Raw genomic sequence first — 27,355 nt, 5'->3', positions numbered from 1 at the left:
TGTAAAGTTCCAGGACCCAAAGTAGTTATTTTTTTTTCTTTCCTATGATAACTTCGGCAGATATGTGGAAGAAAATTCACCTTAATTACAAGAGTGAGGAAAGTTCTCAAACACTTTACAGCTTCGTAAAGAAGCTTCTGAGCTATCTTTATTATTTGAATTCTCTTTTACCTCCACGCCTACAACAGTTCTCAGCCTACAAAAACACTTACTAGAATTATTACACACATGCTGAATGCTCCCCAAATGAGTTATATGTAATGTGCAGTTAATAATTTTGGCCAGATGCCGAATGGATTCTGCAATATTTCTCTATATGAAATACTGCAGAGTCCATTCATGGACTCATGTCAATATTTCTCTATATGAAGTAGATCCTCTCTTTTTATTTTATCTTAACAGAGCCAGAAGTAACTTTCAAAAATGTAATGACATTATTGCTATGTGAAAAACAATTATGAAAACTATACTACAGTGTCCATCACAGATCACAGCTATGTGGCAGGATATATTTTGTTACAATACACCCACATAACTTTACACAAAATTGCCTATCAAGTTCTTCTCACAAGCTACACATTAATCAGAAACTAAGTCAAATACATAGTAAGTCTTCTCGGCAATTAAATTTACATTTAATTCCAAAAGCAACAGTAACAAAACTATCTGAACTGATAGAGCTAGTAATAGATTTACCTGATTCTTAAATTTGTAGCCATAGACTATGACCATGGCAGTGTTTACCAGCATGTTTGGATGGAATCGCTTTAGTTTGTGCGGTTAAAGTTATTTAGATCAATATGTACCGTGACACTGAATATGATGCTAAGTGATTTCACTGTCACCAGTGTCAGACAAGAGCTTTCTTTTATCAACGTGTCCCACTTAGGAAATTTACACTAAAGTTTATAAGTCCCAGTTAAAAGACCACAAAGACAACCATTTAACTTAAACCACAGAATTCATTCCACAATGACTGCATAACAAGTAAACTCACTGTAAAAGTTGCTTCACCGTTTAAGCTGCGTTCTATTTACTCTTCACCAATTTCTATTCTCTACTGCCATGCATTCTATTTAAAAAAAAAATCACCCAAGTCCTCAAGAAATCTCAAAGAGAAAACCTAATATAATTTTAATGCTAAATTCAGAACAATACATACCTGCTGGTCTGCTTAGAATACATGTACACAGTTTTGGGTATTCTCAGTAATTCACAAGATCAGTGACTTTGATCATGTAAATCCCTTTTTCGGAACTAATGGACAACATGCAGAAAAGAACTTTTATTGCTTGTTCTGCCTTGCTTTCGTCCTGCAGTCACTGCTGCCTAAACTCTTCTCTGCTAAATGACCAAACCCACCTACCAGGAGGCTGGCTAATGAAAGGGGGTGCTTTCTGAACAACAGAAGAATTCCTTTGCATTCAGAAAGCAGAGTTCCCATTAGAACCCAAAATCAGGCCAGTTTTACCTCTGTTTTTTAATTGAGATTGTCCCAGCCCTCCTCTGTAGCACAGTGAGACAGTGTTTGTGAAATGATTAAAAAGAACGTGATCTGATCAAGAGGACAGAATAATGGGAAAGGAATGCTAGGTTAGCCACTCTGCTAAGTGCTGGGAAAGAAGACCACTGTGCCCCTTTGCCTATTGTTTTTATTCTCATCTGCTCTTTAGCCAACTCATAACACTTTGAGTTGCAATTCCATTTTAAACGGGTTAAAAGTTGTTCACTTACAAGGGAATTTGATAACAAGTTACAAATCCTAAATATATATATATATATGTATATATATAGAAAATAAATAAAAATCCTTGAATTATATCAAGTTTCCAAAAGGTCATCACTGTCTCTGCTGTGGCCTTTTCCCCATCCCAAATCCTCTATCAATATGTCATAGTGAGTTAGGCAAAGACAAAAGAGAGGCGCAGTGTGAAAACGGCACATATATCTAATCTTGACAAAGCAATGAATAGACCTTCACAAGTATAATTATACTTGTTTATTTGTTGCCACGTACAGAGAACTGATGAAAAAAATCCATCAAAGTGGTATTATGCAGACACCAAGAGCTTCTTTTCTTCGGTTGCTAAAGCCACATTGAAGCTTAAATTCCTTATTGTTAAATTCAGAAGAAAGAAAAAAAAAAAAGATTTTTGGCTGGACTGTTTTTTTTTTTTTTGCATCATTTGCTGACAGATCTTTTGTGTCCTAGGCTGTATTAGCTCACACTGCTACCTCATTTTTACCCATGCTGGAATTCATAATTACAAACTACTGTACAGAAGCTTTTAGAAGGGTGTGGTGTGCTGACCAAGACAAGAGGGTAGTGAAATCTGGCTTTTGATGTACATCAAAACACAGGTAAAGTACCTGTGTAGAAGCACCAGTTACGTCAGAATACATATTTGATCTCAGTCTTTTAAGTTGGTTGCTGGTGGTTTTCTTTACTCAGCTTTCTCTGCAATTTGCTTATTTTAGTATATGTTTAGTATCCCATTAAAGATCGCATAACTTCTTCCCCATTGCAGTATTAAAAACGTTAGCAATAAAGAAGGCAAATACAAGGATGTCAAAGGATTGAAAATATTGAGCAAAAAGATTTCAAACCAAAGTATTAAGGGACCATTATGTTCCAATAGACACTAAATTACGTAACTTAACAAAAGCACATTTTTACAGATGGGGGCGGGGCAAATAAGCTTTTTTTTTCTCTTGCAGGATAGAAATATATCAAAGTAAAAGCAATCTGCATAGTTAATGTTTGTGAGCTTTACAATTTAAAACAGAAAAGCTGTAATTTTTCTTTGCTGGCAATCTGGAAACACTCTGGAGTTAATTACAGCTGATTCGGAGTGAACCACACAAACAAAGACCAGTCTATGTCCAGACAATTATACTGCATTAACCAGCTTAGAGCTTCCTGCTGATGTTTCAGGGGTCTTCTGTTACACCCTTCTACCTTCCCAGCACGAGAGAAAATGCTTCTGCAAGAAGGAATTAATGAACAGAGCTGCAAAAGAATGTGTGACGACCTCTCCTGACACGGCAAAAACTTTCCACCCATGTCACGACAAAGGGGAGAAGGTAATTAAGTTTGAATAGAAGGATGTAACCAAATATAGTAAGCACCTAAACCAAGCACATTTTTAAAACGGGAAAGTTGACAAAGACAAACATGAGTGTGTAAGTCAATGAAGTCATTTTCCCCTGTTTACCTCTCATTTTTCTCATTAAAACCTAAATTAGCTATTCAGTGCAGATTTATTTCCTTCTCATAAACAGGACCCTTATAATCGATGCTTCTGCCTCTCGTTTTTTCTTCCTCTTCCTCTCCCTCTCTTTCCAGCCTCATTTTCCCTCATTCTCTCTCTCGTCTCTAAACCTCCATGGACTTTAAATGACAATTACATGTCATTAAACACATGTGTTGGAAAACTAAAGAGGAAAAGTACTCTTTGCCAATGGGTCCGATAGTTCTTAATTTGATTAATTGTTGTGGGAAATAGGAATTTTACTCAGTTTTCTTCGCAACTTTAATCAAACTCCAGCTACTTTCCTTAGAGAGAAATCAATAATCTCTCCTTAACCAAATTACACCAATATATGACTCATTTTATTTGTTTGCTTCAGGAAAATTTCATAATCAGTGAGCAAAATGGACCTAATACTTTAGCTATCCTCTGTAAACAAACTTTGGTCCTTTTAACCAATCTAGTTGATTTCTAATTTTCTTATTCATTCTAATTGAAAATGAATAGTTTGCATTGGTGTGAGAAAGGACATGAACTGTAATTATGTTCAGTGCCTCTCTCTGATTCTTTCTTTGATACTGTTTTGCCAGTATTCCAGCTGACATTGGGGCTTTGTAGTGATTGCTTCATTAAAGGGTAAGGATGTCCTAATCAGCTAAAGCATTACTAGAAAGCTGTTGTTTGCCAATACTGTGAGAATATACCAACCTTTTTTTTTTTTTTTTTTGGCTTTTGCTTTCTTTATAGAAGAAAAAGGTACCTCTGGATGCCATTACCCAGCCATACTTAAGTATTAATCATCTTCCCTTTGTCTCATCTATGCAAAGTAGGATTAGAGTTAAATGACTCTATGATTCTTTTAATTTTTTTCCCTAAATAAATATTAATCTACAAATCAATTAGTTGGTGTTATATTAAAACACATATAAATATACTCTCTGGAAACACTAAAAGGTTGTGTAAACTACCCTCATTTTACAAAGCATCTCAGTGACGGACAGAATCATTTTCCCTTCTCAGACCCCTCTCCCTCAATCCCTACTATATTTGAAATTTCAAGTAAATAAAACTTTGAAATAGAAAGTCTAAACATGGAAACCTTTAGTTTTCCTTGGAAAGGCATGTACTGAATTAATCATTTTTAAAATTTATAAATCATATTTGCCATGTTTTTTATATGATTTCTAGTCTCTAAAACGTAATTGACTAATCTCTCTGGCATACACCCAGTTTAAGAGTGTTTAGTTGATAATGCTTTTAAGTTGTCACATAGGAACATTTAAAAAATTCATCTTAATTGGTTTCATCAAGGTAAATATAACTATAGAATATTTGGCTTCAGGAACGGATTTACCAGACTAGTGAAAACCATTTCACACATACATTTTTCTCATATACAATGTGAAGACAATATATCCTAACATATACATGCATTTTTTTCTTCTTTGTCTATTAATATATAAAATTCATTATTGAAATACTGACAACTAAATATTTAAATGAGGAAACAATTGTATAATTATTTGTATTTCATGAGTCCCACAATATGATCTCATAACCAATATAGCATAAGCATAGTAGTATATTATTATTATTTTTTTGAAAATGTCATTCTTTGCAGGCTAAACCTACCATAATTATCTTCATAAAATTAATCACAGGTCAGGTATTCCAGCAAACAATCCTATTCCCAGGGCAATGATTTCAAACAATTCAAAATAGTTTTAATGAAGAAAGTTATATGCATAATTTCTTAAATCACTACCAAGTGCCCTCTTACTATCCAAGACTCTTAGTCTATCAAATGCAAGTCTCTTTTTATATCCCATGTAGATATTTTAAATTATTTTATATTAGAAACCTAAGTGGACTAACATAGAGACTAACATAGAGAACCTAAGTGGAATGAAATGTTTCTTCTGGATGAAATATTGGCAAATTTATGTTTGAGCACTCAGATTTGTTGGTTATTTTATTTCTATTATGAAGAGCCTCTTGTTTGCTTTTTGTGTATGTGTGTGGTTTGTTTGTTTGTTTGTTTGGCCTGAAAGTTAATTTGACTGCTGTCCATAAGTGAAGTGTGCAATTCAGTAATTAACTTTTGTGTTTTAAATGTATGCACGTTAATTAAATTGCATTATAAACAAACAAACGTCAACCATAATTATAAGCTCCTTGGTTTACCCACATATTATCCCTTTTCAAACAAACTTGATGTCAGACAAATTAAAATCAAGCAGCCAGCAATTTTGAGTTGAATTTTACATGATCTGCTGGTAACCTGATTACTTTAACTTCAATATCATTACAGGAAAAGTATTTCAGGAAAAATAATGACAAGAATTCCAACAGGAGACAAGGTTAATTGTATTGATTCAAAAGATGCATGTTCATAGGAACCATGTTGAAGGAATAATGTTATCTCAAATCTACAGTTTCTATTAAAATGAAGTTGTCCAGCATGAAAGAGGCAATTAAGATTAGTGTCTGCAGAACTAGAGATACTAAACTAACTAACTAATTATCTGGGCCCAATTATCTTATACTTTAAGTAGCAAAATATCAGTGTGGAGCAACTACAAGGCATAAGGTTTGCAGGTTTATTTACTGACTGGTGTATCTATTAGGACCAAGAACAAGTGGAGCTGTCAGGACATAATGAAGGTAAATGATTAGTTAGCACCAAGCCTGAACTCTTCTTCAATGCAATAAGAGTTAATTAAAGTTTACCACCAAACATCAACCAAAGAAGGATGTTGATCAGGTTTCAGCATTAAGTGCAAACAGACAATAGTTGGCAGCAATTAGTGCAGCTATCAAATGACATGCAATGATAATTATACATTTAAAACTGCTAAAGAGCTGGGGGAAAAAAAAACTAATCAGCCTCTTTGACGACAAATACTCAAAGGGCAGGAAACAGGTATCAGATTATTTCACTTTAACACTGTAAATCAATAGAATTAAACAAGAAAAGGCTGTATGGGTACATTATCTGAAAGAGAACAGTTCACTGGATCCAAAATGAAATAAATCTGCTAGTACTGGTCTCTCAAAGATAAGAACTTCTGGAGCTAAAGAAAATCAGTTACTTTTCAATTAAAGTTTCAGAGTGAAGTCTGTGTAAAGAAAGTTTAGCTTCTGGGTTTTGTGTAAACCCAACAATGCAACAAGTATTCCAGCATAATTACTGTTATTTAAATTAAGTATTAACTTCCACTCTAAAGGTACTGTCAAAAGTGCTTTATGCCTGAATATTATCTTTGTGCGCTCGAATACTACCTCCCTGAAACATGTTTAGATGTTAGGGTCAAAATTCTTTTAATACAGCTAAATTTAAAACAAAAGCCATGTATACATATTTAGTGTACGTTATGGCAGGTCTTCCCTTGATGCCATTCAAATCTACGACTTCAATCTTCCCGGAATCAATGAGTCTGCATACAACACATGCCTGAAAATACTTTTAATAAATCATCTCATTCTTTACCATGGTTTCTGGCCTGCAGCCTAGAGCATGTCTCCAGAAATGTGCCCATCCTCATGACCCCCACCTCTCCATTTTCCCAACTAATTCTGTTATGCTAAGGATTTGTACACAGTGTTGGCTAATCCCAATATTTCCCTGGAGCTAAATCTAAGCCATGGCCGACTCCCAGCACAAAAATATCTTTCTCCAAAAGCCCTTTCGCCCCCTTCAGCACTCATACACTCATTGGTCCTGACATTTTCACTTCAGCCATGACAAATGAGCTGATGACTCTGATGTGATTGCACGGGAGGATGGCTTTATCTAAAGATATATCATTAACTCTCATCACCATCTCCTAATATGGCTCTTCTGGGTTAATGTGTTGTGAAAATTTGAGGAAATTTTTGTGTAAATATATGCACTTTAAGGAGTAAGAGACCAACTTCATCAAAAGGAGAAAAGGGAAGCCAGAGTGGACAGGATCAGGGAAGGGAAAAAAAAAAAAAAGACTAGCATTAACTAAATGTTGCTCTGGGGATTTAAGTAACTCGACTCAACCTCTGCCCCAGCAAACCAGCCATCTGACTGTCTCTTAAAGGCCCCTTCCCCTCCAGAGGGGCGGCTGGAGCAGAGCATAATCTGTGAAGTGGCACAAATGAAGCTTCTCAGATAAACACGGCTAATCAATCTGCAAGCCCATTTCTTTGTTTCTACCCCCCTCCCGTGTAGGACGGATTTTACTCTCGAACTCTTAATTCCCTACGTTACTAAATCTCTCTAAATTCATTTTAATGGAAAAAGGAATTGTCAAAACCCATTTCCTTCCAAGGGCATTGTCTTCTTCAATTAGAAAGGAGCAATCTTTTTCTGACCATTATTAAATGTGAAACTCTTCAAGCTTTAAAAAGAGGGGAAAGGGAAACTTTTCCATTTAGCATGAATGTCACAACCTTTAGGTTAAGTTAGAACCCAAGTTCCAGCTACACAGCTCTCCTTATATATACTATGGAGTTTACAGAGTAGATAACTGTTATAACCTCTTCTGTCAATTCATCTGAGAACGCTCAGCCAATCAGAGTCGACTGTAGCATAACAGACCTCGGGAAAGGAGGTCAGGCTTTGAGGTAAAGTGCTATTCACTACTGGACCATGCAAGGAGCTCTTTATTCCTGTTCTTATTGGCATCAGTCCCCCTCACTAGAGCAAGAACAAAGCCAAGTGCTCGTGTGAGGTTTATGAATAAATCAGAGGTGAGCCACTTTAAGTGCTACCCATGACTTCCTTGTTGACAGTGAGCCCTTAAACAGGCTTCTATGACCAGCAACTTCTGGCAAACCACAATGATTCCTAATCTGCAACCTGTTTCATTTCAAGAACTAAGTGGCCCACCCCATTTTTCCTGCAAGTTTTCACCTTTCAGGCAGTTCTTGTTCTATCTCGAGCAGTTTAGCTTTACAATCCCAGAGCAGTCAGCCGGCTCTACGGTCATCATAGAAATTGTACCAACTGAAAATCTTCCTTTGCTTGGAAAAGTTCCACAAATGAAAACATCTCCAGCATAACAGAAATTATTCTCATATTAATATTATAGAATCTTTGGATATGGGAGGAGTTCAACCAACTAGGTTGAAAAATGTTAAATGATTTGCTGAAGGAGACATACACACACACACACACACACACACACACACACACACACACTAGATTCTCATTGGCTGTGCCCTGTAGTTGTGTGATATTTCCTGGAAATTTCTCTGAGCTTCAGTTTCCTTATGGGTTAAACCAGGGGATTGTGCTATATCCCTTCCGACTTCAACAAGCTATGGTTCTAATACAAAAACCCATTTAGATTGTGCTGGAAGATAGTTTTCCCTGTGGAATTTTCCAAGACAGACCCAGATGTTTTTAAGGTCGCATTTTTTTTCAATACCCAGATTTCAAGAGGAGAGGCAGATTCCAGTAGTATAGTAAACTGAAGTGTTTTATTTATGTTTTTAATTAACAATCAGATTTTTTCATGTACTCATGTATTTATTGAGGATATTTACCAAGGATTTGCCAATATTGTCCATCACTGTGAATACAGGGATTAAACAGACATGGGTGCTGCCCTCATGGAGACTGAAATTTATTTGAGGAGGAACTTAAACAAGCATCATGAAAAATGCTAAGATGCTAATTATTTTCTTCCAATGAAATATATCCTACCCTATCAGTATTCAGTAAATGCTTAGCCTTAAATAAATGTGCTTCAAATGAATGGTTAAGTCCAGGGCCACTTATAAATGACCAGAACGTAGGCAAGGCACACACTTTTATTTTTAAGAAAAACTTGAGCAAAGATTGTGAACTAAATATATATTATAAATGTCAAGCGAAAACCAAACTCAAATCTGGGAAATTACTATCCAAAATACACTTATATTTTCCACAAAAATATAAAGAATAATTTTAAGTGTGTATCTTACATGCAACACAATGGGAAATTATTATGAATTTAAAAATCAAAAAGAAAAAAACATCAGAGAAATAGATTTTAGTTTAGAGGATCGAAAAATTGTGTTTATAAATTTATTAACCATTATCGTGAATCTTATCACCTTTGAACCTGGGTCGTCCTCCTCTGAATAATGTACTCCTATAGAAAGATAAAGGACTGCGATGTCCTCCATGAGATAAGCCAAGAGGAAACTCATAACTTGGCTATAAAATTCCCACAAGAAAGGCTTCCCTGGTGGCGCAGTGGTTGAGAGTCCGCCTGCCGATTCAGGGTACACGGGTTCGTGCCCCGGTCCAGGAAAATCCCACATGCCGCGGAGCGGCTGGGCCTGTGGGCCATGGCCGCTGAGCCTGCACGTCCGGAGCCTGTGCTCCGCAACGGGAGAGGCCACAGCAGTGAGAGGCCTGCGAACCGCAAAAAAAAAAAAAAAAAAAAAAAATTCCCACAAGAAAATTTAAGGGTTTTATAATATTACTGGGTTATTAAGAACTGGATCTTTTCTCTAGGTTGGTATAAATTTTGGTCAGCAGGGTGCCATGTAAACAGTATTTATTCTTCTTTCATGGCATATCAAAATATCATAACATCAAGTATATAAAAAGGTATTGCTATGATATCTAATCCAGTTTGGGGAAAACCTCTAATTCAAAGGCTTTCAAACAGGTAGGGTCAGCTTCAATACTGAAATAAGCTTTGTGGTCTCTTCTATTATTGTATATAATGGACAGTCTGGAATCTTGAGTTCCTATAGATAGACTAAAGTCTGAATTACTTTAAAACTGTTTCTGTTCTAATTTGTTTCTTATAAAAAAGATCCCAGAGATGCATTAAAATCATCTAGAAACCCCTCAAAACCAAAGCAACCTGTGATGATGGTGTAGCAAATATTGAGGTGGAGGCGTATCCACCTAGATGTCATCTAGGTATCTGTCAATGAGAAGACATGAGAAGGAGACTACCCTTTGGTCCTACCTCTTAGGCACCCCCCTTGACTAATTCCTATCTCCCTCCCTTGTCAGGGAGAGGGGCATCTCTCTTCAAAAGGTCTATGTAGATTTACTTCATCAAGTACTCTTCAGGAGAGCATTATATCAAAACCAGCTATTGACAATAAAGAAGAGGGGAATGAAGGATATCGGGCCCTATCCACATTCACTTATTTTAATATGTTCATAACAGTTTAGCCTAAGGTAAGCTCTACAGCAGCTCTGAGACACAAACGAGGGACCTGAGGCTCAAAAAGATTAAATAACTTTGATAAGGTCATCTATAACAAGAATTTAACCCAAGTGTCTTACGGATCTAATAAGATTTCTATTGGTCATTGAGTTGTCAAAAAATTGGAGTAGATTTTCAAATATCTAAGACTTAAGTTAAACAAACTCATTTAAAAAGGAAAAAGGAATCCAAAGTAAACAGAATCAAAAGAATGTCTGGTTTTAAACTAAGTGTCATTCTTTCTCTACACTATGCTCCCTCTAAAACATCACAGCTTTGTCTTTACTTTCCCTCCACAAAATAGAAACCTTTCTTCTTCACACTGTGTTCATCGTTATTAAGAATACATTTTAAGTCACTGAGATCATTAGTACTTTTATGAATCGTAGACTCATCTTGACCATTCAAAGTACCTAGCCTAACCTCCTACTTAACACAAAAACATGCTTCCAGTCACAGTGGTAAGAGGCCATCCAGATTCTACTGGTCTCCTTTCAGTAACAGAGAACTCACGCTCTCAGAGGAGACAACATCACTGTTGGATTACCATTGCACATTTTCCTTTTCTTCTCTTCCCCATTTCCACCACATTTGTATTCATTCACGGAACAAACCCTTTTCTAAGCAGCCAATATAGTTGAGTGGCCATTGGTCCTAGAGCTGGGACAGCTGAGTTCTTGTCCTGACATGTTCCTACCTTGCTGGCTGACTCAACGTTTACCTCTCCAGAATTCAGTATGCCATATTTTAAAATGAGCTGGTTGAACTGAAGAACTATAAGGAAGTTTCCAGGATTTAGCCCTTTGATAGTTTCCAGTTGTCTTACCACCCTACCTGCTCTTTTTCTGTTGCAATCGTGTTGGTCACTTCTTAGAAAATGAAAGAAATTTAGTCTACAGAGGAACACCACACAGGCTACCCCTATAAACACATCTAAAGAGGAAAGAGAGACATTAACATGGAAAAAGGGTAGGGGTGTGTGTGTGTGTGTCTGCATACACACTCCTAGTTTGTATCTATTAAACCAAAGGAGATGACTCACTCTCCATTCATTAGTGGGCTCAGGAAATTTTAAGTATGAATTGCTTTATTGCTAAATGTATGGGGGAAAAGTACTACGAACTATATATTAGAAAATCTACATTAGTAAAGCCTTTCAGGTTTAATAAAGGTACTTTGGGATATGATTGGGCTTCTTCAATTTATTCTTCCAATCAGGCAAATTTTAAGATTCTTTATAAACTTCCTTCTTAGAAAGTTTTGTTTTGTTATTAACAGTACAACCAGGTGGCATACACCAGCTCATATGTTTTTATATTTTAACATTGTTAAAGCTATGGATTTCCTTTCTTCTTTACAGTGAAGGAAAAGAATTTTATGGACAGTTATAAAATGCATATTTTAACCCAAAAGTCGATTTTCCCTGGTTAAAATGATTTAGATCCGAGTAAATGCCTGCAGAACGCTTTCTGTTTTTACAGCTAGAACACAATGGAACCTATAAACTTTGTCCTAGAGGTACGTGCTATAATGTGTACGATTCAAAAATTATCAACTGTGCACTGTCGTCTCCCCGGGACAAGCAAACATTAGAAATGATCAATCATCTAAATATATGATGCTAGTGTGTGAACCCCTGACCCGAATGACTAAAACACCTACTCAGGACTTGTCTTGGACCATCAGGGCATTATGACACATTAACTAAGTCAAGCTGCCCAAATTCTTAAATTGTATTTGTTTATTTTTTCAATCTCTAAAATGTTAAAGTGGCTAATTATACCAGAGACAAGCTGCTTGCCAAATATGACTTTAGTGTCAAGCCATTTTTAGGTTGTGTGCGTACATTCAAAAGTGCCTCAAAATGGCAAATATTTTAGTTCACTCACAAACCTTGAAAAAAGTAGGGGAGTGGGAAGCAGCCATTCCTGGACTGAGGATTCTTTGTCAAAGGTGAAACCGTATCAAACTTTCAGGGCAACTTGTGAACCTCTGAAACGAGGGAATTAACAGAACATCAAATCCAGCAAGATCACAGGGGGAACAATCCATATACAAGAAAATAATGCCATTGAGCCCTCATTAAAAGACCATTTTGTCCTTAGCCATCAAAGACTGTGAGTGCACTAAGATCTTGGTTATATCATCAGGGATAACTAAAACAAGTGCCAAGAGAAATTGTGCACTTTTAGTTCTCACATGTGTCCATCTGTTCACATATAAACATATTTCTGCTTTCTGTCTGATTCCTAAAAATCTTGATATCAGAATACCTTGGGCTTTTGCCCATTTCCTAAGAATGCAGACATCACATAAGCTACTATTAACCCATGTGTGATCCACTTCCATGGTGGCTGGAAAGCTGCCAGTTACAACACATGGTGCTTGGTTAACAATGTCTTAAAATATAAATGAATTTATTTTTTAAATTAACACATTTTTCTTATGGAAATACCTTAATAAGCCCTGCTTCATGTAAAAGAATAGCTTCCATGTGGATTTTTTTGTTCTTTTAGGATTTTTGCGCTTGCATATCCATAAAGTTAACCAGAAAAGTTTCTGAAACAATCCAGAATTTCTTGACAATTTTTCTAGAGGACTCTAGTAAAGAATTTTGGTGACTTTATGTAACAAAGATCAAACACTTTTCCCTTACAATGTTCTGTACTCAAGAGGCAACCCTTACACTTTAATTTATGTGAAAACACTTCTGATTCCGCACGTTTCCATGTAACCATCTTAACAGTACTGAATAGCAACTGAACAGTTAAAGTGATGAGGCAAATAGAAGTTCTACAATCTAGAAACAAAACAAGTTAGGTTAATATCTGGCGGAATCTTTCAATCCTGCTCTGGGGTAGCCTTCAATGGCTCATTTGTGGTGACCCCAAACCGGAAAGAGCTTGTTTAAAATGTATACATATAAATAATTATCCACACTGTATTTGATTTACATATGTACAAAAGAACCAATTCCCACCTTTGAAAGTGTCTTAACACTTATGGTATTTTAACTGCCCTAATTATGGTTGAAGAAACATCATTAAGAGCCCTGATCACGTCAACTGATAACCAGTTACAGCCCTAACTAGTGACAAGGGAAAACCCTACTGCAAATGTCTCCAAGAGTACTTAGACACTTTCAAAAAGACTTATCTCTAAGTGAAATACACAATACTCCTACAAAGCAACACGAAGATGAATTAAATCCTAAGAAAATAACTCTGTATCCTCTTCCACCAGCCCCTCCCAGCCCGAAAAGCTGAAAGGCCACTTAAAACACTTAACATTGCCAAAAAATCAGAATACACAACTCTTTCCCAAGTGAAGTGTTCTACCAACTGAGACAACTATTTATAGCCGATAGGGTAGGGGATGGGGGAGGGAGCATCATATATTCCATTATTAACTACATGAGATATCCACACCATACTACTGGCCTCTTCTGAAATAACTGTTTTTGCCAGCAAAGTGCTGGGAATTCTTGATACCCAATAGTCAATATTTGGCTAGCCTAGCATGTTTCTGAAAACTCTTCTATATACAAACCTCTGTTTATCGTCCTCTAGCTGCACTACTGCCATACATATTACTTCCCAGTGATGATGAAAACTCAGGGCATCTTAGAAAGTTGCTGAAATCTGAGCCCCTGCTTGTTTTCTCAAGTCTTGGACAAACATAACTTTAGAGCGAGCAGAGCATAGGCATAAAGAAAGAGGAGCCTGCATTTTCATCTTCCTTTCATCTCGGTCATTCAGTCAGCCATTCAGAACCCTATTCAACAGAGCTTTTCATTATGCAAAAAAATGCTAATCCTTTTCCGATGCTTTCACACTTGTATAAACCCCCATTCCTTCAACTGAAAAGCAATTATATCAGTTTACCTTTCTGTCAAAAACAGGATTAATATTCCAATAACAGAATTTCCTTTCTTCTCCTATCTTTCTGCTTTAGGAAACTAGAGATTATTAGTAGAGGCATTCTTAGAACAAGAATACATTATTTTAAATATGATTATGTGAACCAATGAGCGGGAAAAGGAGAAGAATCATAGGAAGAAAAAGTCCTTCAGTTACAGCAGAAACTCTTTTCTGTGACACAACTGACCTTTCCTTTGCAGATGCCCAAAGACGCGGAGTCTCACTCTGGTCTATTAATCAGAAACAAATTATGAAAGAATGTAGCTGGACTGGTTGACACTATCCCATCTTGGGAGACTCAGTCACAGCCTAGTAACAATGTCCTCTTCATGGGTAATGAACAGCCATGACAAATGGGGCAGAGAAACTATTTATTTGCATATGTAAATTCTCACACAAGGGAAACATGTACAAACAAGTGTCATTGTAAGGTGGATTAGGCAAACAACGCTTTCTTTTTAGGACATTCTGCAGCCCAGAACATTAGTCAGCACAATTAAACCAGTCTCCATGGAGACTAATGAAATTTCACCATGGTATGAGTTAAATTAGATAGCTAGTTATGTGTTTCCACAATCCAACTTGAAATCCATTATTGTTTCAGAACAATACAGCAATTGTGCCTAGCTGATCTTTGCCAGCTCAACAAGCTTCTAAGTTGACAATTTGCATATGTTAATATAATTAAGCACTAATTACATGAAACTTGTACATATTCACATGCACTTTCCCTGGGCGCTTTTCAGTTTGAACCTTGGCAAAGTCTTTAACCCTTAGAATGGTTTGAGAGGAAAAAAAAAAGAAACTCTGCCTGTGGGTACAGCCCCTAGGCAGACACAGAAAGGCTCCTCATTTATAAACACAAAGCTTAACCTGGCTTCTCATATTTCTAGCAACAATGACAGAAAATATTTTGTGAATGTGCTAGGGATGGGGGGGTGGGGGGGTGGATTCATCTTTAAAGACTCATAACTAGTATCTTCTCATAGGTAAGTAATAACACTCATTTCAAGAAAAATGTTAAGGAAGAGTTTGCTGTCACTGACATTGTCGAACGTTGGGAGATGAAAATGATTTGACAACAGCAAAAACAGCAAGTAGAAAAGGAAAAAGGAACCAGCAGCACCTAATGAGCTTTACATAAATATATGCAGAGGCAATTAAGCAATGTTAATTACTATGACAGCAGTTAATTGAATATAATTAGATATTTTAAGCCACTGAATAAAGCATAGTTAAGATTAATTTTATTGAGATTAATTGTAAATAAGGATAGATTAACTCTGTGTTTTGACAGCCATAAAAAGTAGTTCTGCAAATGAAGCAGGAGCGTGGCCACCAGTCCAAAAATCATATATTATTTTAATGTCACACCTCAGAATCATCTCCTCAATAAACATGACTTTTCAAACCCAAACAGACAGGAATCTTGAAGAAAAACAAACAGCTTGCAGAGATTAAAGAGCCTTTTGTCCTTTTTCATGTGCATTTCTTTTAACAGACTAAATTAAGCGAGTCTGGTGTACGTGTTTTAGGAAGGAACATTTCACACTGAATGGAAAAAATGTTCTATCACATATGAAATTCGTGCAGCTGCGCGGAACTTGGTCCAGATGGTTTTAGACTATAAAACACCCCCAAATGATAGACAGTAGGCCTTCCCAAGATTATGTGATAAAGTCACAATCTTTTATTTTGACCTCCCAAATTTCTGCTTTGTATTATTTCCCATAAAATCACATCTTTTCTTTTACAAATGTGTTTCTCCAAGAGGGTTAAAGAAACGTTGCGCCTACTAAGTGTTAGAAATGAATGTTAAGCGAATGGAAGAAGGCCTCTATGAACAGATACCAGCTAAATCACTCAGCCCCAAAATGCAATGATAGCCATGACAACAACGCAAATGACAATACTTGGTTATTACAATGGTTACTAGAAATATTTCTTGGGAAAAATAGTGCTAGATGAAAATCCCTTCCAAATACTTTCACACCAAGCTAATTCATGCATACTCTTTAAGAAAATGAACACAGTCTTCAAGAATGCTGAACAAATCACTAATAAGAAAGGAACTTCAATTGATTTTGAAATAAATCAATAGGTGATTAACATAATATTTTTAAAGCAGCAGAATGTATGTGTGTGTATATCTCTATATATTACATAAACATATATATTTCCAACACCTCTTAGCTCTTAATCGAACAAGGGCTTTATGCTGTGGAGCCTGCTCTACATAGCCTCACAACTTCTTTAGGATGCCCTTGGTCTTTATAACAAAAATCCTAAAATGGTCTGTGAAACAAGACTACGACGACAAGCCATTCTGCAGTGAAAGATTTTAAATCATCCAGCCTCTTTTAATAGACTTGAGACTTATTGAGGTAGAAACCATAAAAAATGAAGAAGGGAAATTTAATCCCTGAAATATTGATTTGCACATTAATATCATATAGGCAGAGGGCAATTTGGCTTCGTGGAAATGACACATTGTCGACCCTTGGTGAAGTCAGAGCCAATCTAACTGCTGAACATGTCTGAATCTCAAGAGTTATTAAGGGCTTCCCTTCTTGCCTTTATGACTTTTCTTCAGCCTACCAATGCAATCTTAAATGTATTATCTTTAAGAAATAATTGTAAAACCTCAGGGGTTTTCCAGTTAATGGAAGGGAGGCCAAACCACATCAGATTCTGAAATGCAACATTAAACCCTTGCAATCAACAAAACCACCTCAATTCTCATCCATCCAGTGCAGGATCTAATATTGTTATTAGAGATAATCAAATTTCATTGTGTAAATTTAGGCTCATGGTCAGAATGGAAGCAGTAAATTCTGCAATATTAAACAGCGATTTTCTCAGCCTCCTTTATGTTTTCCTTTGCTGGGACAGCATCTTTTAAAATAATCCAACTAGCTCAAAATTAATGGGCAGATCTGGGCTCATCTGCTAAAAACTGCAAAAGATTACAATAAAGCTGAGCGTGTTTCCTTCATTTTTAACTTTAAGTGGCAACTTTCACTTCCTAGACCCAGAGCCCACTCTCCCTGCCTACCTCACAATTGGGTGCTATTGCTTTGACTTACACAGCTGGTTTACCTGACCTTTCTTTGTTCCTTAGGTACATATCACTTTTCAGATTTATGATATTTCCCCCATATTTCATTGACTCTATCTTCATTGACATAAAAATGAAAACAAATGAGTTGACTTTTCAAAATCCAAAAGCAACCAGCTACTGAATAAATACACAGTGATACTCTCTCCCCAGTTTATGCCATAAATATTAGAACAGTTTTTTTTTTTAATAGCTGTATAAACCTTATGAGCCCCACACTGAAGCCAGGTGCAAGAGGTTAAAACAGCTGGCTAGCCATCTTTTATTTTTGTGTGCCTTCCTGCTGATTGAAACCGCAAACGTTGAAAACTATCAAATATTCCCTTAAGGATTTTTTTTTTTTTAAGAAGAGGAAGGAAAAAAGAAAACCTTCGTTTTCTTTAATATGCTTCTCCGTGGAGAAGAAAAACTCTAAAACACAATCAGTCACAGAGATTGTGAAATAATCCCAATCCCTCCTTTCTGTTGTATTTAAACCATCCTTTCCAACAACTTCTAGACACAATTGTTTTTATTCTTCAGTTAGGAAAAAAGAGAGAAAAAAGAAAGAAAGAGAGAAAGTCTGAGCTTGCTCTGTCAGTTTTGCCAGTAAATATAAAGTAAAACAAGTGTTGATGGTACCGAGAGTGTTACATACCCGGGCTGTGTTTTTGCATTGCTCTCAATGGAAGCGATCGATGCCCGTGTCACTGTCGCGTCCCAATCGCAGCCAAGTCTCAGCCTTAATCTAAGCAACATCCGAAAAGGCAGCGGCAGCCGCAGCCTCTCCCTGACTCTTCCATCCATCCACCCAACTAAAAATATAATACTACATATGAGCTTTAACCACTCCACGTTTATAGGGATCAAGCCACTGAAAATCCAGGAGAACACAATAAAAAAAAAAAAAAAAAAGCCCTCCTTCTGTCTCTTGTCTCTCTCTCCTCTCTCTTCCTCTCTCTCTCCTCTCTCTGTCTCTCCTTTTGCCATCTACATGATCCTTGATTAAACATGGAACAGAGTTAATAAAAAAAAAGGGGGGGGGGAGGACTCAAGGAGAGGAAATGCAACTGTCAGAAATCGGGACCGCCAGATTTCCTGGTGAACCTGCCTCTCTGAGTCAGTGTCAATCCACCATCTTCCGCCAGTGAACTTGTCTTTGGGTTTTTGCTTGGTCTGGGGGGGTTGTTGTTGTTGTGTGTGTGTGCTTTTTTTGGAACGGGGGAGGGGAAAGGCAAGGTGGGGGCTGGCGGTGGGGGGGAGTAGGGAGACCGTGTGTGTCTGTGAGTGTGTTGAGTGTGAGTGTGTATGTGTGTGTAGGGGTCGGGGTGGGGGGGTCCGTGTTCGCGATCTGAACCTTTGGTACCTACAAGGAGGGTGTCTCACCGAACGGTAGCTAAGACCTCACCAGGACCGCGCGGAAGCGAGGAGTCGCGGCCAAAGGCGCCCGCCGGAGCCTCGTCTCTGGGCCGGACCCCAACCCGAGCGGCCGAAAGGAACCCCCCGCCCGGACCACAGGTAACAAAAGAAATACAAACCAGTGCACCGTCTTCGGGACTGGGGGTGGGAGGGGCTGGGTGGGGAGTCCTCTGTAACTTGGGCATCGGCAGAGAAACTTTATACAATTCCATGAGAAATTTTATTATTTATTTTTCCGATAGAAAAGAGCAGAAAGAATGGGGGGAGGGGGAACGAGATAGAAGTAGAAGGAAGGCGAGACCCGACGCATTCCAGCCCCTCTTCCCTTAGCTGCTCCCGGCCGGAAGGCGCACTTGATGCCGGGAGAGGCGAAGAAGGTGAAGTTCGTTTGTAGACCTGGAACCCCTTTGGGGGGTGCCGGGGAATAAATCAGTTCTCACAACCGGTCACAGCCCCCCCCCCATACACACACACACACACACACACACACACACACACACACACACCTTGCCCTTCGCCAAAAGGAAAGAAAAGATTCTTGACCCCGAGCCGCGGGCAGCTCTCCTCCGGTCTAAGACACACCCAGCAGCGAAAGCGCCCCGAGAGAGCTGCGGCCGCCTCCCGGGTCCCTGGCCCCGAGGCCCGGCGATCCCGCCTACTAACGGACCTGTCTGGCGTTCGCCGGCGCCCGGGTCCGCGCCGCCCGCGCCGCCTCCCTCTCCGGCGGGCGGGCGTCTACCTGCAGCCCCAGCCCCGGCTCGCGCCCCAGCCTCTCGGAACCCCCTGCCCACCGCGCACGGAGCCGCGGGCCTCCGCAGCTCCGGCGCGCTAAGCGCCCTTCGTAGAACTTGAGCGAGGGAAGAGGGGTGGTGAGAGGAGGAGAAAACCGAGGCTGAATGGGAGGGGAGGGTAGCAGGGAGAGAAGAGGGAGAGAGGGGCTCCGAGTCCCACCGACCAACGTCCAAACTTTCGGAGGATGGGTGCGAAGGAAGGGTCATCCCGACCGGGGTGAGGGGGCGCGGGGCGACCGGGGGCCCCTGGCAGTGTCCGCGCCGCCGCGGAGCTGACAGCTTCCCCGCGCCTCGAGAAAGCCCCGGGCTCGCGGTGGACACAGAACCCGAAAAGACAGGCAAAATGAGAGAAAACTGCTCGGCCAAACGTGGATGACCCGCCACTTAATCCAAAAGTTAAATCCCGAAAAACGCACACACACACACACCCCCCAAAGAAAGTGGAAAATCAGGTCCTTCAGTGCCCCCTTCCTCCCTCGGCGGAGCAAATCCTGGAGCCAAAAAAGGGGAAAGAGATAGAAAAGGGGGGGCAGAGCGGAAGAGATGGTCGGGCTGAGGGGATGTGTGCGAGAGCGAGCGGGAGCGAGCGAGCCAGGCGCAGAGAGGGAGAGAGGCGGAGAGGGAGAGAGAGGGAGCGAAATATCAAAGATTGTGCAAGATCAGGCTGGAAAGATAATCGATACTCGACCTAAATTTAACACAAACTACTCAATAAAAGTTAAAGAAAAAACTTACTTTCCATTTCCCCTGCAGTTCCTACTCGATCTTCGCCTCTTTTTTGTTTTGCTTTTATTTTACTTACAGCTGATCACATCCAAGTAAAACGAGAGGGTTCATTAAAAAATAAAAAATTAAAAAAATTAAAAAAATAATCCTCGAACTTTATTGGGTGAAAATAAAAACGCTGGAGCAGAAAGTGGGGGGCATGGAGCGGTCCTCGGGGGTCCGGGAGGAGTTAAAGCATGTGCCGACCGCGGTCTCGCTGTTTGGTTGTGAAGGGGTTGGGAAAAGGAGGAAAGGAAATGAAAATCCGATATGTCTTTATTCTGCTAATTATTATCGTTTTAGCCCTGTTTAAAAAAATGGCTGATTAAGTTGAGTGCGCATGTCTTTGTGTGTCTATTCCCGATATGCACTCTGGGAATGAGAGAGGAGAGCGAGGGAGAGGGAGAGGGAGAGGGGGGAGAGAGAGGTGTAATTAGTGAGGTGATCAACATTCCCCAGACTGCAAATGACGCGCAAGCCCGGACCCGGAGCAGCCCGGGAGCCTCGCGGCTTCCGAAGCTCGGAGCGCTGCGGCGGGAGTCCGGGACGCGGCGACCACAGAGAGGGCAGGGGATGGGGACCTCCGGGGCTCGCACCCCACGCGCCCCTGCGCGCGCGACTCCCAAACTTCATCAGACACACACACACACACACACACACACACTCACACACTCACACACACACACACACACACACTCGGCAAGGAGGGGGAGAAAATAAAACATAATGCCGCCCAAAACGTGCCCTTTAACCACTCGAAAAAAATTTTGTTTTTTATTTTAATGAGGCAAAGTAATTATAATCGGACCAGAGCTGTGTTTACTAGGAAGCTTTAAGCAGAAAGAGGAGTGAGGGCAATGAAAAGGTTTTCTCTGCTTAGTTTATTCTGCTACGTACAGGAAAGCACTTTAACGGCGAAATGCGGGGTCCTGAGCAAATATGCAGATGTATGTAAATAAAGGGTGCCTGGCTGTGTGCAAATACCGCTCTGCCCAACCTATTTCAAAGGAGGGATTGCACTCTGGATCTGTAGGCACTCAATGTGAACACGTATCTTTCGTTTGTACACGCAGGAAAGAAAACCCAGGGCGTGGAAGATGGAAGCGGTTAGTTTAGTCAAAGTAAACTTTCAAATGAGAATAAGGGATGGTTGCGAGGATGATAGTGAGGGTACGGTTCTAGCCCTTATGTAATATTTTTGAATATTTTATCAGAATTGCATAAGTTCAGTGTAATAGCTTTAAGAAGACTTAGGAAGAAAACCTTTCATCTTGCAAGTGTGTTGAATTATCTTTCTTGAAGCACATTATGATGAATTTTAAAACCCCACTACAGATCTCATTAGAATGAAATATACTTGGTATTTTCTGGTGCAAAATTTAAGGTGGCTGATTCTCATTTGAAAATCTAATTATCTCTTTCCAGTATTACAGATGTGAATATGAGTGACACTTTCATTAAAAGATAATTAACTAAAACTAGGAATAGACATACTTTTAAATACCCCCTACTGAATATGGACTATACTGAATACGGACTATACTGAATATGGACTATATATATGTATGTATGTATGTATGTGTGTGTGTGTGTGTGTGTGTGTGTGTGTGTATATATGTATATCCCCATTGCTCCTCAAAGATAGCATCTTGATACACTGCTATACTGCAGGTCACAAGTAGATACCATCTACGTAATATTTCAAAAATAGGAATTCTAGAGAGAAGGTGAGAGTAACAAATCAAACAAGCTAAAAACAGGAAATACTTGCAATGTCCAGCTTCCTGGACAGGTGAGGCGTCAGCTGCTTTTGAGTTGACAGGCCTTTGAAGTTCTGGATGGCCAGGATCTGCTCCAAAACCTTGTCTTGGGCCTTAAGCACCAAATCTACCAAATACCAACAGAAAGGTTTACTGCACAAGCACTAGGAAAAACAGAGCCTGCAAACACACACACTTCTGGGCCTGAAACCTTGCGTTATCAGGAAACATTTGGAAAATCCTAAGACTGATGCAAATAGGATTAAAAAACAAACAAAACACCTGGGAGGATAAAAGCATAGTCCTCAAAAGAGCAGACCTAGGCCCTGATCAGGAAAGCTGGTTGCCTACAGCAGCTGGGTAAGGTTACAATGAAAGTGCAGAGGCTTGGAGTGGAGAATAAACCCTAGATATGGTCTTTATTAAGAGAAAAAAGCAAATCACCACCATAAGAATCTAGAGTCAGTCCATGTACTAGTGTATTAGAAACCAGGACTACTAAACATTAACAGAAAGAAAATTATCTACTTCTCCAAAGACTTTATTCCATTTCAAACTTGTTTGGGAAGAAATCTGACCAAAGTGGACAGCTTCCTAAAATTTTTGATTTACTTTCTTTACAGCCCCACCTTTACACACAGCAACTGTATCACCGGTGTGCTAGTGGTTGGTGTCTGATTGCACCTCAGTGGGGTTTATCCATGTGCCTTAAGAAATATACATGCCCACGAGGGTAAAATTTAAATTCTCTGTAACTTGCAAGTGAAGAAGGCGTTTATGTAGCGTTACTGTTTACCGAAAAACACCCCAGAGAGCAAAAATTCTGGCTTTAAGAAACAATTTGAGGTGCGTGTAGGGGGAAGAGGGTGAGGGGAAATGAAGGCAGGGAAACTTTCAGGTTCAAATCAGAAAAGATCAAGCCCTTTGCAGGAGAGGGCTCCATGTACAAGCTCACTGATGGAAAAACCATTTCCTGCGATTTCAGACGGGTAAATGCGTATGATGAAGGAAACACCTGAGAACAATAAGTCTGTTTCAGGCTCAGGTGAAGAAAGGGGTCTATTTCTGGCACTGAAGAATAGGGAAATGATGATCATTTCGTTTTCAAGTTTTCCTTTATTTCTTTTGCCTTTTTTCTCCCTGAAACATCATCAATAATATTAATGTCATTGATGTCAAAACACCAAACATCAAATCAGGAAAACCATTTAAAAAATTTTGTGGCTATTTCTCCTCTATGCCCTCATTCCCTCTTCCCTGAAAAATACAGCTGTAGTAGTAGTAGTAGTAGTAGTAGTAGTAGTAGTGTGTGTGTGTGTGTGTGTGTGTGTGTGTGTGTTGGGGAGGGGAGTTATCGAATTCTAAGTAAGAAAACAAAAGGAAGGAGGATTTGTAAGAGGGGCGCCCACTTTTGCAATCCTTTCTGCAAGCGAGTATTCCTCTTCTAGCGTTTGTGTGTGTGTGTGTATGTGTGTGTGTTTTCTTTTGAATCATCTCTTCCTCGTCCTCTTTCACCTCCTTCCTAAGAAGAGAAGCTGGGATGAGGGTCGGGGGTTAATGGGCTGAGGGGAAGGGGCAGAGAGGAACTAGCACAGAGTCAAGAGTTTCCTCCAGGGCTCGGCCTTGGAGCGCGTCAGCGCGCGAAGGGGAGCTGGGAGCAGCGGCCGCAGGTCTGCAAGGGGTGGGCCCGGAGGCGCTGAGCGCGGCGCCGCGGGCAGGGGCGCGGCGAGGGGAGCGAACTCGAGCCCAGCCCGCAGGCTGCTCCGGGGCGCGGGCGCGATCCGCCCGGCTCGACCCGGCTGCGCTGCTGCCCCGCGGCCCCTGGCGCCCTCCTCCTCGGCCCCTGGCTTCGGGAAACCCAGCTGCTCCTTTCAGGTCTCTGCGGACTCCTCGCCTTCAACCTTTGACCCCACACAACACCCCCACCCCCCATGCCGCTGTCCCTAAACTCTGCACGAACCCACCGCCGCCTTCGCGGAACGTTTGGCTACTTTTAATTTCAAAGTGAAACGAGCAGAGGTTTCCCCGCCGCACCCAGAACTTTCCCTAGACCCTCTTCTGCACTTTCCAGGGCTGCCCCGCCGAGCCAAGCCCACTGCAGAGCACTCGGATCCTGACACCCGGCGCCGAGTTGGGGAAGGACCAGAAAGGGCTACCAGGTGGTTAGGTGTTGAGTGTTGGAAGCAAGGAGTAATTAACATTGAGACAAAAGGTAATTTCCACTCCCAGATTTTCCTCGGCGTATTTTATTTCCCACATCTCTGCGGAGGACACTCAGGGCTTTACAATCGGTTTAATGAGTCTTGAGCTGTATGTTCCCCCCTTCCCCCGCCCTGCCCTCGCTGAGTCACTAATAAATACCCCACCTCCCTCTCCCCCGCTTCCCTCCAGCTCATGACTAGCCCCAGCCCAAGGGGAAAAGGTTCCCAGTCTTTTGACCGCGCTTCCGGGGTCTATAGATGAGCTCAGTTTGAAACGAGGTATTACAAGTGATTTCAGCGTTAGGAACCCTTTATGTCACCACAGACACTTTCAGATCCTCAGCCCCCCTCCTCTTTCCCTCTTTTTGTTGGGTCTTCTCCTCCCGGGGGCTATTTAACAAAGGCAGTCTGTTAACTAACATTTTTGTTTAACTCAGCAACTCCTTTCCAAAACACACTTAAACCTGATACCAAGGTCTGTTATTTTGTGTGTGTGTGTGGCGGGGGGGGGGGGGGGGGGGGGCGGGGAGGAGTATGTATGTATGTAAGGGGGAGACGATGAAGTTGACAGTGAATCGGAAAGTGCAGGGCTTATTGGGGAAAGTGTCACAAGCATTATATTTCTAGTGAAATAATTCAAGAAATAGTGTGGGAGAGCCACTTCCCATTACTATGAAAAAAAGTATATTTTCTTGAGAATTAAAAAAGGGAGGAGGGAGAATGAAAATATGACCTAACATCCAGAATGGACACTCTCTTTGATGGTGAGAGTGAACTAGATGAAATGACATTCAAAGACGAAAGGTATTTTGAGTGTGTATGTACGTGTTTGTGGGCAGTGAAATCCGTCGTTCGCTTATTCCCTCCCCTCCCCCAACCTCGTTCTTCTCTCCTCCGTAGTCTCATTTTTTTTTTTCCCCCAACATAAAAATGACCCCCTCCTGATCCCGGGATCTATCTCTGTACTTCCATATCCCCATATATTTCTACCTTTCCAGACTGAAGCCCAGTTTTTGCTTTAACTTCGAAGTAAATCGGTTTTACCTTTTTCCCCCCCTGGAGGTTCAGACCTGGTTGTGTGTGTGTGTGTGTGTGTGTGTGTGTGTGTAGGGGGTCATTATGTACAGTTAGACACAGGTAAGGTAAGGAATGGGGAGGGGAGAGGAGTTATAGAGAGTCTGAGGTATAGAGGGTCTGAGGAGGGAAGAATTAAGGGAGGAAGAAAGGAAAGACAGAAAAAGTCAGACACACTCTGGCCTTTCAGAGGTCAGGGCTCAGACAGTACTGTGACCTTCTTTCCCCCTAGGCAACCAGACCAGTGTTTATAAACAAAATCAGGCAGGTCTCTTCCCAAACAATAGCACTTCACTAACTTCACAAGCACTTCTACAGCTCTTATGCAAATTAATGAGGACTACCACTGACCCCCACACCATACACATGCACACTCACTCCATCCAGGGTCACAAGCACACCCTTCTCACAATACAAGGAGATATTTCCAGCAAGAGTATCCAACGAAAATTTTACACTCCGTCTGGGGAAGAGCTGTAAGAGACAGCGATGCAGATGGGAAAAGATAGACAAGTGAGGAAAAACAAAATAAAGAATAACTGATTTCATTGAATAGAAGATACAGTTGTGATCTTTTTAAACCTAAAACATCTATATTTAGTCAATGAAATGCTGTAGAGACAATATATTAACTCCAGCCACTAAATAGAATTATTTTAAAACAGGACATTACATTCATCCAAACATCCACATTTCCAAGACAAAAAAAAAAAAAAAAAAAAGTCCAGATCTTTATAGTTGAAGAAAAGCCATCACCTCTGTATGTAACATCCCTAAATATTAGACACAAAAGCACCATTAAATCCTACAGCAAACAAACAGCCCATCTGATCTAAGTTACAAAATGTATAATTAAATCCATCTTTAATTACAAAAGGCAGCTAGCAAGCTAAATGAATCAAAGATTTTGAAACAAATGTTGTTTGCCAAGGTACAGAAATGATAGCTTTACATTATATTGTCACCAAAATTCCATTTCAGGAATATAAATTACAAGGTAGGAAAAAAAAAATGGTGAAAGCAAAAAAAAAAAAAAAAAAAGAATTAAATGATTTTCAAACTTTTGCTTTAAAATAATTATCAGTGAAAGTCTACCAGAAAAAGGTTAAGGAAAATATACCTCAGAGCAAAAAGATCATCTCCTTTTCTTCTTTGTCTATCAGTCCCCTGTTAAAGCATATGGAAAATGTTTTCAGAATGCCCAGATTTGGCACATTGTCACTGCAAAGAGAGGAGCGCAATGATGCTGTTAGAGAAAATGGGAAATAAATTCAGGATTGGGTGCTGCCTCCTTCAATGCGGATTTATCTAAGTTTAATTTAATATTCCGCAATCACTGAATGATCGCATATAATTCACCAAGATTTTAAAGGGCTTTATTTAAATACCTTGAGCAACAAGAGGATGGAATTTAAACCATTGCGGCCATTGCTTATATATTTTATTTTCCTATTAGAACTTTAAGTGGCAATTTCTAATAATAAAAGAAAAAAACGATAAAGATTTGTTTTTTTTTAAAGGGAGAATGTTAAAGGAAAGCGTTAGTTTTATTAAAATCATTCTGAACGTAAAATCAAAAAGCACAAAATGGTTGTTTGTAAAACACTAAACCTTTAATCGATTTTATTGGCATTCCGATCGATTAGATAAACGGAAATCTATAGCAAACATCAAAGCATTTAAAACATTTTCCCTATCTCATTTATAAACAAAACTTTTCTTTTCAGCAGAAAAAAGTGATTATCAAACGACTAACAGGAAATTCTTCAGATATCAAATTACGATAATAAAATTATTTCCACATGGAAAAGGATAATGACAATGATGATAGTAATTACAATAATGAATAATTCAACAACCCTTTGACATGTATGGAAGAACCTCGAG

General features: G+C 39.7%; 1 protein-coding gene across 1 annotated transcript in view; it reads right to left on the bottom strand.

Moving 5' to 3' along the window:
* The window catches only part of ZFHX4 (zinc finger homeobox 4), a 179,603-nt gene extending 158,869 nt beyond the window's left edge, over positions 1–20,734 (bottom strand). The window contains 1 exon segment of the mRNA XM_059994793.1: positions 20,404–20,734. The gene's annotated coding sequence lies outside the window, so the exon portion shown is untranslated.
* Between the last annotated feature and the right edge of the window lie 6,621 nt (positions 20,735–27,355).

This window comes from Delphinus delphis, chromosome 17, assembly GCF_949987515.2.
Source record: "Delphinus delphis chromosome 17, mDelDel1.2, whole genome shotgun sequence".
Lineage (NCBI taxonomy): Eukaryota > Metazoa > Chordata > Mammalia > Artiodactyla > Delphinidae > Delphinus > Delphinus delphis.
Note: the sequence above shows the minus strand (reverse complement) of the source record. Positions and strands in the feature narration are given on the sequence as shown.